The following is a 16,315-nucleotide window of genomic DNA, read 5'->3' as shown; positions in this document are numbered from 1 at the left end:
GTCTCTCTGTCCTCCTCCCACCCTTCCTATTTCTCTGAATTTCATTTTTCTTCTTCTCGCTTCTTTATCACTTTCAATGTTTATTAAAATACACTCTTTAATTATGCATGACAACTGTTTAATTGCTGTGTTGTGATTACAACACATTCTTTTTTTCAGCCCTGGATAGGTGTGAAATACCTTCAGATAATAAAATGGGATGGAAATAAACAGCGAATGGCAATAATTAAGCGTTCCTTTAATGAGCTCTGCGCACGTCCAGTTTAAACCTGATGAAGCGGAATAGATAATGTAGCATTTCTTTAATGGATGTCACATCAATCTGAGAACCATATCAAGCCATGAAAGCAAAAAGGAATATACGCTTTCATTGGTCAGTCAGCAATTGGCTAACATGGAGTCAGGGATTTGAACAGACTGCTTATGCGGAGTAATAAATTCAAGGGCATAACCCGTCTTGTTTGTGAACTTAAATGATAACCCAAATCACATGGTTTGTAGAACAGAGGTGTGCAGTTACTTTTGAAAGCAAATTAATAATAAAATTGCACGGAAAATCCCACAGATTTGCTTTGAAAAAGAAATCTGAGTCATACTTGGGGGCCACAATTTCTTGGGAATGGACACTTTTGACTTGGCTAACCTACCTAACATCCATTCAGAACATCATAGCAACATAATACAACTTATTTTACATGGTACACCCTGGTACCATAAAACCCTAGCATCACGAAATCAGGTTTTGCATGGATAAGCATTACTAGGAATGTAAAACTGGAATTATTCTTTGTTATTGTTCTTGTGTATACTGCCCTATACAATAACAAAAGATACTATCTCCTGCTTTTACCGGCTTTATCTCCTCTTTCTCTCTCTCCCTCTTTTTATAGTCAGTTCACCATTTTGCAGTTTTTATCCTCTCTTGATCTCTCAACCCATATATATTTAGAGCTCTTTTTAATCTTCACTCGGTGCTTCTGCCTTGTTTTCAGACCACATTCCGTGCATCAAATAGCTGAAGTCTTTGGCACCAGAACCACCTTAAATTTGCCAAGAGCGGGAAATAAATTAGCGGTTTTATGATGATCTTTTAAATGCCAGTCAAATCTCATTTGCTGCAGAAGTTTAGAGTGCATGTAATTTTACAACCACCACACACACCATGTTTAAGAAGTTCTCAGGGGCAGAAGGTACCTTGCTCCCAGGTTTGCTCTGTCTCTCTCTCTTCCTTCTCCTCTGAAAAAGTGATACAGTACATTAATCTGCCGACATGGTTCCTATCTATCTCCCTGCCTCTCCCTCTCTTTCTCTCTCAACCTCGCTCTCATCTAATGAAGTCTTGGAAGAATTCATTTAATTAAGTGTGGAGAGAAGACCTTCCACACAATCGATGCTTCTCCCTCTTCGTTAGGAGAAAAGGATTTTGCTCCGTTTGCTGCTGTCGATGAAGTGGAAATAGACACATTGCTCTCTAATCTGAAGAGGCAGAGAATGAGGGAGGAATGGCAGATGAGGGGAAAAAGCCCACATTTGTTAAAAAATAGCATGCTGTTAAGGTTATTTGATTGATTATTTTAAGGTGCCTTATATGAACAGTTCACCCAAAAATTTTTTATTATTTACTCACCCTCATATTGTTCTAACCTTGTACAAGTTTTACTTCTACCCTTTTCAGTAAAATTAAAATGAATGCAAACTGGAACTATAAAGCTCTTAACATAGCAAAAAAAGCACCATAAAAGTATCATAAAATTAGTCCATAGGAGCTTTGTATTCCATGCCTTCTGAAGTCATTCAGTGTTTTTGTGAGAGAAATGGACCAAATTTTAAAGGGGTCATCGGATGCCTATTTTCCACAAGTTGGTATGATTCTTTAGGGTCTTCATGAAAAGTCTATAACATACTTGGGTTAAAATTCTAAATGGTAGTGTAAAACAACACCTTTTTTACCTGGTCAAAAGCAGCTCTGTTCACAGCAACCCAGCAATCTCCGAAAATTCCGCTATAATCAATGACTCTCGGTACAATTAATCTCTTATTTCCATCACCTCTACATTTTGTTCTTATATAATGAGAGGATTTGCGACCTTCCAGAACTCAGGACTGAACAAGAACTCTGGCATTTTGAGCGGTGAGTGGATTCTGACTAATTGAATCTCCACTGATTGGCCATTGCGTACCAGAAATCAACAGATATGTCTGTGATTGGCTACAATGTTCAACACCGCAAACACAGAGCGCAAACACAATACACATTGGATTCTGCCGTAATGCAGCTGCCGCTTACTTTAGTTTCGTTTTGTTTATGTTTATTTAGTTATTAAAGTAAATTTTGCTGGTTCCCGCTTCCTTCTTCCCTGAGAGTTGAACTTTGGTACATATATATGTTTTCCTGTTTACAGCTCACTCAGTGTGGGCCTATGCTTAAATGCCAGTGTCCATCAATAGTCGTGGGAGGGGCCAAATCTGTGAACGGCTTGATCTGAGAAATAATGTTGAAAGTTAATCAACTAAATTTGTTTATTTAAATGTAGCTAAAATAAATTGATTGCAACCACTTACCTTAAAAAAAATGTAGTAAATTCAATTAATCTTTTTTCAGTGTAAGACACATTTAAGTTCAAACACCATGTAAAAGTGAATTTTGCATCCGATGTCCCCTTTAAGTCATGAATCGCTGAATCATCTGAGACTCATTCATGAGAGAAGTAGCAATGTCCATTTTGTGAACAAATCATTCAATTGACTCAGTTCTTTACAATGAATCAGTTTATCCTAAATCAGGCTAAATTGATTTTTTGAGTTGACTCAAATGATCTGGTCAAAAGACTTGTATTGTATGCAACTTATAAGATGCTTTTGCATGATTTTTGAAGCTTAAGAACTCCAGTTTCTGTTCATGGTATTTGCATTGGAAAGAGCAGCAGGGACATTATTCATAGTTTCTACTTTTGTGTTCTGTGGAAATTAAAAGTCATAAAGGTTTGAAACAATATGAGTAAAATCACTTGCACATACACAGGAAGAAGTTTAAAAGCAGAACTTTTGTTTCACAGAGAATGGAAGACATTTGAGTTCTCAGGTCAGTGGGCACAGTGAACCAAAGCACATTAACTTTCATTCTGAAGAGAAAACCTTTGATGCTCCAGTCTCCAAATTTCTGAATTAATACTAACACTCTGTCCAAGTCCAAAACCCCTTTCAAGACGTCCTCTGGCCCTCTCCCATTTAGAATGAATCCTCATGGGCAAATTGGTATGCAAGTGTTTTTCTTTTTGTTGTGCTGTGTCGGTATGCGCAGGGCATCCGAAGGTCTTTTCTCATTGTTCAGTCAGGTGGATTGTTGTCATTATTTTCTCTCTCGTATTGGAAACAGAAGCGCTTTCCCCGGTGAAAGCACACATTATTCAAAGCAGAGTGCTTATTTGATGAGGCATGACACTTTCTACCATTTTAGTGACGTTTGCATACAATGTGGATGGCATGAAAATGTTTCAAAGTTAGATAGACCCTGAGAAAATATAGGAATTAAAATGAATTGAGGTTTTGTTTATTTTGTTGAGGTTATACAAAAATTTGAAGCCTATGCATTCCTAAAATATGGTATACTGCATGAAACCTGTCATATCAACCAATGACCACCATTTTCCTTAAAAGCTGAATTGTTGTATTGTGGGATACAGCACCTTAGTTTGTGGGAAAAAACAGCATATGATGTTCTTGGATGCTGGTGTGCTGGTCTACCCAGACAGTTTCTTTTTAACTATTTTAACCTTCCTGGTGGATTGACTGGTTTAACCAACTAGACCAGAACCAAACTAACACTAATCAGGAAAAACCAGCCTGGAAATTCATACTGCCCTAAGCTGGTCTTTTCAGCAAGGATTTTCGCAAACGTAGTATATCTAGGATTTGCATCCTGAAAATGAACATGCTAAATCCTGCATGCCGAATTTATTTCATATGTGATAGTGACTCCCTTGGAGCCAACATGCATTAATCTTTGTACTCTATCTGCATGTACCATCAAGGATGTCAAATGGCCTTTGAAGAATATGTGCGCTTTGATGGCACGCATGAACGTGAACATGCAAGTGCCTCCCATCTCTGTGGAGAATGAAATAAGAGGCATAACATGGACACATGCTACCATATTTAAGAAAAAAGACGCTCCGCACAGCAGAATAATTTTTCTGCTTATCATTACTGTCCTGTGAAGGGCTGTTCAAATGTCATTAAATACATATTTAGATTTGTCCCTCCCTTTCCAGTCCAAGTCCAATGGATTTTCCCTGTGAATATTTTCCCTGTGAATATTGATTTAACTGTGACTTTTAAAGTTTATGATGGGGAGTGTTGGTGTTGGAGTGTAATGATTTTTAATCGAAACGTCAACACTGTGCTATATCAATGCATTAATCACAAGTCATGCGTAGAATAGCGACACCATTTCAATATTTTTCACAAGCTGTAAGCGCTTGAGTGCATGAATACCACGTCTCTGGTGGGCAAATTCTGCATTTTAAAGCCAGATATGTCAAAAATGGTCTTTTATTTATTCGGTATAGCATTATTTGTAATCAAATCTGCATTTTTCTATTGCCCAACTCAACTGGATTGTGGTTGCTAAGGAATAGCCGTCTTGTTTTAATCTTGTTTTAATTTGTAAGGAACATGTACAGTCAGCGACATCCCACAAGTCACAACAAAACTGCCCTAAATCCCTCCTGCCTAATAATGATAGCTCACATTTTCAAATTTTTCTTGCAGTATTTGATTTCTGGGAGGTTGTACAAGTCCCCTTTCTCACCCCTTCATCACGACATGTCCCTATAATATTTTCACAAATGATTCAAATATCTGTGATATTGAGCTCCAGCTTTACAGTAGGATCAAGTCTTTTACACATTGGAATTGTCATACCTCAAATACCAAGTGTATTTTAGTAGTGTTGTTTTTTGAACATGTAAAGTATTGACTGTTGTGATGAATCCTTGTTTTAACAGTATGTCTCTGAGATCGGTTTGGAAGAATGTGGTTTCTGTTTGCAAATTCTTTGAGAGTTTGAGATGGACCCATAGTGATCTAAATGATTTATGGTGTTTTCTTCTTATTTTCACATCCCTCCCTCTCTCCCAGCATCCCCATTTCCCCAACATTTCGACATATAGCCAAAGCCAGATATTATTCTGTTTGGCCTTGGGGCATGAAGACAAAGTCATAAACAACACACACACTGTTTCCTCTGCTCTGATGCTTTACAATTAAATGTCTGTCATTTCAGTTTTATGCACTGGTCCCGTTTCTTCAAACATTTTTTAGAGTTTTTTTTTTCTCTGATGGTTTAGTTCATCATCTTTCTTGCCAACCCCCATCAATCTCATCTCATCTCACTTTCTCTGTTGACTTTAATGTTTATTATCTAGGAGGATACAGTAGCTCTCAGAAAAGAGGGTATTGGTGTAGTACTTGATTCGCAAATGCCCTATTTAATCTGCATTGATGAAGATCGGCTCAGCACAGGGGTTGTTCTCTATCATTTAAAGGTAAGCCGCACCCCATGTACGCCCAACGTGTACAGTTGAACTCATCTCTCATTGACGTGTTGATTTTTGTTAGTTTTGCCCAAGCAACATTTCTTGTCAATAAGTAGAGGATCGTTTGAATCGTTATTTGCTCTTGTGGGGTTTCTAATCATTCGCTGTTATGCTGTTTAGGAAGGTAGAACTTCAGTTGGGGCTGGAGGAACTGAGCCAGAGCAGGATATAGGTTTGTATTCTGTCCACATCGATTTTGTTCCTGACAGGAAGCTGTCGGCAATGTCAGAGTCTTTTTCACTCTGAGGTTTCTCTGTTCTGCAGTTCTCCATGGTGAAGCTCTTCAGAAGGAACACTGTGTGTTCGAGAACCAGACAGGAACCGTCACACTCATGCCACTCCCAGGAGCCAGGTGTGCAATTAATGGGGTGGAGGTGACCCAGCCATATGTTCTGTCCCAGGGTAATGAACTGTTATGTCTCATTTTTTGTAAGATCTGTGACAAATTATGAGATGCTGTAATTTTTACACGTTAAGGGTTTTTGGAGTTGGTAAGAGTTCAGTAAGAGTAATGTTTTAAAAAAGAATGCTCTTATGCTCACCAAGGCTGGATTTATTTGTTCAAAAAAAAAGTTCTGTTATCAATAGAATAGCACACTCTTATCAGCCAGTTAGATTCGAGGACCAGAAAGAACTGTTGTACATATGAGTTCATTTGCAAAAACCGATAAACGACACTTTTAAAAAACATTAACTGAGTGCCATGCATTATTCTCCACATACAGCATGATCTGAACCCTAAACACATTTAGTTAAAAAAGCCGGTATTGTCCACTTTCAAGGCATTGCGAGTTCACAAATCCATTTTAGCGAATCAGCGCGCTGTATTCAGGTCGGGTGACAAGGCTGCCAGTCACTTTGAAAAGACGCGCTAGCTGAGAGTTTCGTCAAAGCTGACTAAAAGTGATGGAGTTTGGATAATTTCGACGAACTTTATGAACTCGTGATATCTTCTTCACTGCGTAAAAGGAAAATAAAAGCTGAAACTTTATTCACGGAACTTTGCAAAAGCAGCACGTTACAATTGTGAGGGAAAAGCTGCTCCCTGTATTGCGTGTAATCACAACCATACAGTCTATGATCACAACAACAACGTTTGTCAGGCATCTAGATTGTCATCTGAGGAGATTACAAAGATTAAACGAGTGTTTTTGTTTAAAGGGGTCCTATTATGCTCTTTTACAAAGTCTTGATTTTGTTTTGGGGGTGTACTAGAACAGGCTCTCATACTAGGTTGTTCGAAAAACACATTATTTTTCCACATATTTTACATTATTACAACATCTCTCTAACGAGGGCTCTGTAGAGTAGGTATCACTGCTGGCGATAAGCGCATACAATACTCGGCAGTTAGAAAGGAGTGAGATTGAGTGTTAAATAGTGAGTGAGTGATATGATACAGCTGTGTGCAATCAGTGCTGTGTGCAATCAGTGTAATGAATGATGGGATATGTAGTCCGGGGTGATATGCAACAGTGTAGTGCGAGAGTCAATGAAGTGGAAAGGGTGACCTCTGATGGCTAGCAGACGGAAGTTCATGGACCGGATACGTAACAAACACAGATTTAGACAGATTTGTGAACAATATTTGAGAGAAATAGGCCTTTTGTGTACATAGAAAAAGTCTTAGATCTTTGAGTTCAGCTCATGAAAAATGAGGGCAAAAACAAAAGTGTTGCTTTTATAATTTTGTTCAGTGTATATATATATAACATACTTTCAATCAACTTTAATTTAGCAAGCTACCTGTATTTGTTTGAGTTATTATGTAATCAAAACAACCCAAATGCAGTTTGATTGTTATTACTTGGTATGCACAATAAAAAAAAACATGATTTCTGAAAATAAATAAAAATGGAGTTATCTGTTTTTGCAAATGAACTCTTCATAAACCGTTTAGTTTATTAGATCTGTAGCTCTGTTATTTACAGAAGCATATAATGGGTTCCATCCAATCAATTTTATTGTTGAACCTTAACTGTACGTATGTCTGCATCTTGCCACTTCAGATCTCCTCTCTGCATTCCCAGGCCCGTGGAGTGAAACAGTCCCGCCCTACTGCCTCTATCCTTGTACATGTCCACCAGAGCGACTCTCATCTCAGAGTGAGACTCGCGGCACTTCCAGAACAGCCAAACATGACTGAGGTTAACACTCTGGCGGACAAAGCACCCGACCCGCAGTTAATTGGCAGATGAAACAGATAGAGTGCAGAGGGGGTTTGAAGTGCATGTGTGGGATTAACCTTTCAAAAAGGGTAAAACCTCCAGAATTCAGACAAAACAAGCTAGATCTATTCTGGGTGTAAGATTAAAAAAAGAGAGAGAAAAGCCAACTAAAAGAAAGGAGACTTATAAGAGAGTGAGAGAACCATGCTAGTCTCCTTTTCACAAATTTCAATTTGCCAATGTTCCCCTCTTTAGACATGGTGGCATCTGAAGCCATTTCCTTTGAACAAATGATAGTAATTTCCACAGCAACCATGGCCCAAATCCATCTGATGCAGGCCTTTCAAGGGCTTTGTCACCCCTTGGAAGTCATTAATAGAGGCAAGATTAGTTTTTTTCACCACAGAAAGAAAGAGGAGAGAAAGAGAGAAATGGGCATCTGCTCCGGAAAGAATTCAACATTCTTACAATCCCCCAGGAAAGTTACATTTCAGTAACGTTTAGCATAATGTGTTTACTAGAAAGGAAAGCGATAGGTTGGCCAAATGGACAGGATTGCATATTTACTCTCTTTTCATGTCTATCTATCATTATTTGTGTTTCCCAGACTGCTTCTATTAGGCTTTTATTGTGAAGGTAAACAGTTATTTATACCATACAAAAGTGAAACACAATTGTGAAACGTAGTATTTTTTCAGAGAGGCACCAATATAGAAATATAGATCATAATGGCAAATCAGACAGGCTGCCAAGTCTTTGCATTTCTCTAATGCAACAGATTATTTTTTTATTTGGATTTAAATTTTTTTTTGCAAAATAGCTGCCTATGTTGTGTCTTAATTAACTGATCTTGCTTAATTATTGCTGTATTTTTCACCATATATTTATATTTCTGTATTTATCAGGAGTGAAAGTACAGCTTGGAAAGGCCACTTTGTTCCATTTCAACCATCCTCAGGAAGCAGCTCAACTTCGAGAGAAACGCAAGGTGGGGGAAACTCAACCTCTTCTGAAGCTATTTGTAAAAAATTTGTATTAAAATGCTGCTGGATAAAGGGTGAACAGAATTACAAACTTATGTTAAAAAATGCAAGTCATCAGAAACCGCTCTCACTTGTAATTGCTATGCCAATTGGTTGCGTGCTCCTCCATGCGAGGTAGAACAAGAGCTTTCTTCTTCAAAGAGGCACATATACTCTTCCCTCAAGCTAAAATTATAAATCCCTCTTGGTATGTTTGCAAAGCACCAGTTTTCTTTTTTCTTTTTATCTTTTACACCTTTTTTCTTCATTTCCTCAGAGAGGTAAAGTAATTGTGCACCTCAGTGTCTTCTGATAAGAGCCGAACATGTCTCTGTCGTTTGGTTTGCAAGTATGCACCTTCACTTCCTCTGTCTTACTGCCTCCGCCAGCCTCCGACACTCTCTCTAACTTTCCCTCCCTCTCTCCTCTCTGTCTCTCACTGCTGTGACAGGTAATTAAATATTTCCTGACTGTTAAGTCTCTCATTGTAAAGTTAGACAGCAGCTGTTTCCTCTTCTCTGCACGGAGATTACAGCGCCTTCTCTCTGCGTGAACTATTCTTATGCTCACAAACAACTGTTAACTTGTCTCACGGAGCTCTCAGCGGCACCATTCAGTCATTTTTGTTGTGCGAAACTTTGTTTTTACTCAGGCAAACTGCTAATTTCCATATTATACAATGGCATATAATAGTTTGAAGACTGCTTGCATATACTAACTTCCTTTGATGTTTTGTGCCCAGATGAATCTTATGACTGAATTTTTACGTTAAGATGATGTAAAACAAGCCAGTGAATCAGGTTGAAATGGTTATTTATCAGTATTATGAAAACTTAACAGTAAAAGTGAACAACATGAAATATTATGTCTATATTTGCCTCTTTTTCTCAATTGAAGATGAATTGCCACATTAGGCATCAAATTTTCTGAACAAAAAGGGATTTCTGGAGAAGATAAAGTCGTTTTCTGCTCTAGAAAAAAAAAATTTTTCTTCTCACAAATTGCAGATTCAAACAGAGGGGACACTTGTCTACCTCAGATTTTTCAGACAACTGAATTTCAAATGCAACTTTAAAAAATTATATTTTAATCTTTTGAAATTGAAGTTGCACCATTAGTGTACATTCAAAGGTGATTGAACATATTTGACAGATTTGGATGTATAAACTAGATCATTCATCATTTCTAAACCTGTATGACTTCTGTCTTGAGAGGAACCTAAAAGTAATGTATGTTTTCCATACAGTGAAAGTAAACCTTTCATTTTTGTCCATGCACAAAGCTATTGCATGGCTTCAGAGGACTTATGGTCCATCTTTATGGTGCTTTTTTGCCCCTGGTCCCTTTCCATTTTCAATTTATGGAAAAGAGCAGCTCAGTCTTACTGCTAAACATCACCTTTTGTGTTCTATGCCAGAAAGCAAGTCATACAGATTTGGAACAACATGACAATGAGTAAATGATGACATTTTTTATTTTTGTATGAACGATCTCTTTAAACTTTTATTAGAACAAAGACGATTTGCTATTCATTTCCATGCTCATTGAGGCACGTTGCAATCATGTTTACTAGTCTCTTCGCATTCTACTCTCTCATTTCGATATTGAATGATGGTGATTTGTAGTGTTTTCTAATGGCATGTTTGCTTTAATTAGTGTGCTGTAATTGCCGTGTGTTAGAAACAGCTGTCTTTCTGTTGTGAGAGTGGTTTGTATCACAGTGCTGTGTGTACATGCTCAACCATCCATTTGTCTGTATGTTCTCCGCAGTCTGGGCTCTTCGTGTCGAGTAACTCCACTGCATTCTCTGTGGAGTCTTTCAGTCTTTTCAGGTGAGACACCTGCTGTGAGACAGACTGTGCTCTATCCCCATCCATCCTCTGATTCATTATGTTATATAACGTTTAGTCAGCACGGTAGCTTTATCTTCTTCCATAAGATATTTTGCACTCCATTTATTTAGGAAAAAATTTACTTTTAATGCTTCACTTAATACTTTTTTTATGAACCTAGACTCACTAATTCCAAGTATGGGTCACCATTTGGCCACATGTCACTTTCATAAAGTTATATATCTAACATCTAATGAAAAAAATAAACTATATAATTTGATATAGTAGCATATTATGTGTGTTTACTCTGAATGCAAAATGCTAATCAAATCAATTGTGAGAGGTACTTGTACTTGTGGATGGCAAACCATGTCAAAAGCTGGTGTATGTTTAAATGTGAAAAGTGTTTGTAACTAGACGTGTTAGTCCAGGGGTGTCCAATCCTTCTCCTGAAGGGCCACGTTCTTGCAGAATTTCACTCTACCCCTAGTTAAATACACCTGAACCAGCTAAGAGACACAAATAGCTGTGTAATAATTTTTTTTTTTTAGTTTTTCCATTCAGCTTGACTGTTTTTTTTTATATCGGATGAAGTTAAATTCTGATTATACCTGCACATTTTGTGCACAGTCCTGAAATATTGCAGCTTAGGGTATTTGATGTAGCTCTTTATTGAGTTTTGGTGTTTGTTTAGTCATTGATTGAAAGTTTTAGTTCTTGCCACAGTTATTTGAATGTTTCTCCAGTACAAAAAAAAGTTTTTTTTGCCATTGCTTCTTTCACTGAATTGTCTTAGAATTCATACCTATTTACATTGTACTGCTCAATGTTAAAAATGGATGCAGCAAGTGTTTACTAAGCAAATAATGAAGATAATGCCGTTGTTAATTGTTTTGTGAGCGCCAAAGGGCATCAGAAAATGTGGATAACCTTCAGCCTTTGCAGAAGCGAGAATATCTGTGGAAGAATCCACCTCTGTAAACTCAGAAGATGACAGAAAGACAGCAGAGACTTTGGGAGGGAAAAGATCACAGACAGTGCGTAGAGAGGAGGAGAGGATGCATAGAGAGGTGATTATACAGGAGACAGACCAAAAGGAGTCACACTGCTTGGGTAGAAACCTAGAGGATGATTCTTTGTGGCACCAGTCAAGGTTCAGAATTTCAATGTCCTATCAAATGCTGCACTGTGTCTGTAGTCTGGAGTGTATCTGACCTGTACCTATGTCAACCATGTCCATTGAATGCACTACTAAATGCTGTAAAAATCCATACAAATTTTGCTGGTGTAAACATGTGCTATGACAAATTATGATTCCTTAGTAAAATGCTGCATTGAATTAAAAAAAAATCTATTTCACATTTTTACATCCCTAACCCACTGTATGAAACTGCCATTGCGACCTGCATTCTAAATATGTTGTATTTACCTTTGTGTCTGAAATGTTCTGTTGTTCAAGATCCCAAGCTCGAGTATAAGATCAGTACCCTGCTGTTGTTTTCTACTGGGGGCGTTTCTGGCATTTTACAGGGTTTTGACTTGTACACACTCTGCTATCCAACAAGTTGTGTACGAGGCTCCATTAAATATTTGGCTTTCTGTTCAGAATCCTGTTGAGCTTGATAGAAAGTCATCTTCGTTTCCCACCAAGCTGCTTTTCCATCCCTGTGCGAACGAACTGAGAATGAAGTGCTTATATGTAAATCCTCAAATCTACATGCGCACATTCTATTTAATTTCACAGCTAGCTGAGTGGCCCTAATCGCATTCAGACATTTGGGTCCTTTGCTATTCAAATCTAATAGACGCTTTTGGAGATGCGGGACATTGTGCAGTTTAGTCTTTTTGCCTTGCCACCTGTTGGAGGTCTCTTGTGTCAAGACCGTAGCTAAAATAATTAAAATCACTCTTCAAAACAAAGACTACAGCAGCATGGTTTTGAATATAAACCTAATTGCTTCACTCTTTTGTGGCCATGGTTCAGTGTAAATATAATTTAGAAGAAATATGCTCCCCCCCCCTCTTTAATCCTTGTAATATAATTACAAATTTTTAATTTCTATATTGTTGTATCATCTGAAATAGAAAATGTTTCCCTTTGCAGCTCCGGAAAGGTTTCTGACCAGTCCAAAAGTGACGCAGAAGCACTAAAAAGCAGTTGTCTCTCAGGAGAGAGTCACAGGGTAAGCGTGTATTGTTAGTCTACACTTTGCGCTTATATCTATTTCACTAGTATATCTGTTTACTACTGAATGAAACGTGCTCTTCAAAAAACTGTACTTTAGATCTAAGAGAGGAAAAAAGTGCTACATTGTGTCTGACTGGCTGGACAGTGCATTTTTTAGGGCTTCTGTATGGAGACATAATATTAAGAATACACCATTTTGAAAAATAAGCATAGATGGAGTTGACCATTGCCTGAAGGCAGTGCAGCTGCCTCAGGGATCTAGTGGGGGTCAGAGCTGTTTTTATGTTTGCACTTCAGAATTAAAAAATGTTAATGTAAATTGTCTTTCGGAAGCCTCCAATTGAGCTATGAACATACTGTCCTATTCCTGTCATGTTATTTAATTTCAGCAAAAGAGCAGCTCATTATTTTTTTCAAATAAAGTGACTATGTGAATATTAGCCACACTGTGTCTACTATTATCAATTAGACCCTAATTAATACAGCTACTGGCTCAGTTTTTAAATAAAGCAATGACATCCAAAGTATAATGTTGGGTTGAACTTACTGTATATCAAAGCTATTTTAAATACAGACAGTGCTATTGGGGGTTGTTTCTTATTACCACAGAAACATGATGTTATTTTTCCTACAAATATGAATTGACTGCCTCAAGCTTCATTTGCCTTCCACAGAAATAATTAAAATGGCAAATATTTCACTTATAAAGGCCCCCTTTTCCACTCTCAGCTAGCATTGATTATGATTTATACATTTTATACCTATTACATGTGTTTTACATGACTTTATGGCCTCCCCCTGGAAAGAGAGTGCATCAAAGCAATGGCTTAATCATATTTTCATGTCAAAAAGCAGCTAACGCAAATAGCATGCAGAGCCTTCCTAACAAATATAAAGATTCATGAAGCAGGTGTTTCCAACCAATTATGTCTCACTGCTTTCAGCCCTGACTCTTCTATTTATATTGGGTGAAGTGTTTAGTCCACTTAAACAGAGATAAACAGTTGCAAGATAAACAGAGGTGAGCAAGACGAGAGGTTTTTTTCACAGCTTTTAAAGCACACTTCTGAGAGATAGACTTTAGAATAGAGAAGGTAACTGTAATAAAAATGTATCAAAACATTTGCATAAAAGTAGAATTTTGAGAACATGAATAGACTATACATTTATTGAAATGTATTGGAAAATGTAGTGACCTAATAATTAAACTCTCTTGACACTATTCCCTTTTTCTCCTTACAGATATTTTCCACATCTCTTGCTTCTACAGACTTACTGTTTCCTCAGAACAATACAGACAGTAGTTTCAGTGGACCTTCAGAGTCTCAGCACGTTCCTGAGACGCCCAGGGCACTTATAGAACACTGTGCCACTAACAACCCTGCAGGAGATGCCAAAAGTCTGGGAAAGTCGCTTCAGACAAGTCTCGACATCCAGTGGGAGAAGCAGCACTCAGCCCCTCATAAATCAGAAACTGAAACTCCGTCAGCGGACGTGACAAATAAGGAACTGGAGGGGGAGAAAACAGTGGTGAATGGAGAACTCTGGGATACTAGGGTACTTCAGGAGTGTCTCTATACTGGCTCGGTGTAGCCACCTGTTCTCAACCAGATCCACAGCCCGCAGTTACGGTCATTTTCCAGACTAAGCTTTTTGTGATCACCTTTGATCCTTTGCCTGATGCTTCCAGCCCCACACACTCTTTAAATGTTTACTATGAATTATCCTTTCAGCAACTGCAGGAGATCTACATAGGTTTTGCTGGGCAGACTGTCAGACTAACAGGCAACACAGAGAACAGTATACTTGTCCTGCACACCTGCAACGCAAGCTTAAGTCAAGAACTGTCCCAAACCTTACTCGAGGTCATTTGCCCTTTCGACAGCGGTGCACTGGACCATCCATTGCTGTCAAATGACATGGTACCATTGTCCCTAAACTGGGACTCCCATGTTAAGGATTTGCTCCTACCCTCTGGTGGGCGCCTTACATGCTCATTCCAGAAAACCCTGGCTAAGTTGGTCTTCCTGTTACATGGTAACATGCAGGGTGAATGTCCGGCACTTGCACATGTGCAACTGCTCCTTTACACAACTGTCAGATTTCAGAGATCAAGTCTCAAGCTGCACACCAACCCTGTTGTACCTGATTCACAGGTGGCACCGATAGACTCTGAACTTGTCCAGCTTGTCCTGACTGACACCCACCTGGGTCTCTTGCGGGAAAATGCTGTTTACCATCCATCTCCACGTTCAGTAGCTGTGGTGGCACACGAGGCCCAGTTTAGGCTAATAGACCTGAGTAAGCGCTCTGACGTTCGTTGCGTGCTGGTCAGAGATGGATACGGAAGTATGCGTCTGGATGTTGTGTTGGCTCAGAAATCTGGTGGTACTGGAGGTCACTCTCAACCTCCAAAGGTCTGCTGTGCTGATGAAGCAGCTGCCCAATCTCCTACCAACTCTGATTCATCTCCCCGGAATGAAGTGTGGAAATTAACTTTCAGCAGCTCCGCTGAGGCCACCTTCCTGATTAATAACTTGTCAAACATTTGATCAAGGACCTTCCAGCAAAATAATTAACAGCCCAGTGAGGAGAATTTGACAGGAGACTACAAAAAAGGCTGAGTGCACCGGAAACATGACATGAGTTGGCGCTGCTAGGATTTGAGAAATACAGACATTTTATTGTTGTTGTTTTTTTCTTTTTTTTTCTTTTTTACTTTTCCATTAAGTTTTATATGACTTGCATTGTGATCAGTTTTTCAGACACAGGGAAGAGTAATCATTGAAAGCAGTGCCAATGATTAAGATCATAAATTCATAAGGCTGGTTCAGATTGCATTGACAATAGTAATGATGTTTGTCTGGCAATATCATATGGGCGGATCAAGAATGATTATTGTTTCAGAGTTACTGTATAATGCATCTATAAAAATGTATAAGTTTAAGAACCAGCACTCAACCCTAATTTTCATGTTCATTTTCTTCGATGCATCGGGGGTGAGTAAAACGCAGCCTAATTTTCATTTTTGGCTGAACTAACCCTTTAAGTATGATATTGCTTCTAATTTACATTTGATGTGTTTAGCCCTGTGCCTCACCAGTATGTTTTTATAGTGCAGTTCATTTTCTAAGATTGCACAATTTAAGTTATATCGTTTCGGTTGGAAAGTGATGTACCACCGAGCATAAAAATAAAAAAATAAATAAAAAAAAAGTGCATAAAACGGCTTCTCCCTCTCTTCAATATTCACGCTCTTCACTACCCGGTCTTTGACTCGTATAGCCTTGCATCACAGAAAATGCATGTTGCATGCCTGCAGCATCCAGCAGCTATCAGTATTCATCTCTTGAACTCGTCATGGTGTAAGGAGATGCCAGGGTCAAGGTGAGATTTTTTTTCCACTGCTGGATCATTTAAGTTCTCAGTGCATCACGTTGCTAGCTAATAGCTCACAGTCCCGTTTGTTTCAGACACTGCTGTGTAAAATATTAGTTATGGTTTAGGA

General features: G+C 38.4%; 1 pseudogene; it reads left to right on the top strand.

Moving 5' to 3' along the window:
• LOC107705356 (kinesin-like protein KIF16B) overlaps positions 1 to 15,788 on the top strand; it is a 35,562-nt pseudogene extending 19,774 nt beyond the window's left edge.
• Positions 15,789 to 16,315: the final 527 nt, after the last annotated feature.

Source organism: Sinocyclocheilus rhinocerous, unplaced genomic scaffold (assembly GCF_001515625.1).
Source record: "Sinocyclocheilus rhinocerous isolate Xijiao unplaced genomic scaffold, SAMN03320098_v1.1 scaffold564, whole genome shotgun sequence".
NCBI lineage: Eukaryota > Metazoa > Chordata > Actinopteri > Cypriniformes > Cyprinidae > Sinocyclocheilus > Sinocyclocheilus rhinocerous.
This window is presented reverse-complemented; position numbering and strand designations above follow the sequence as displayed.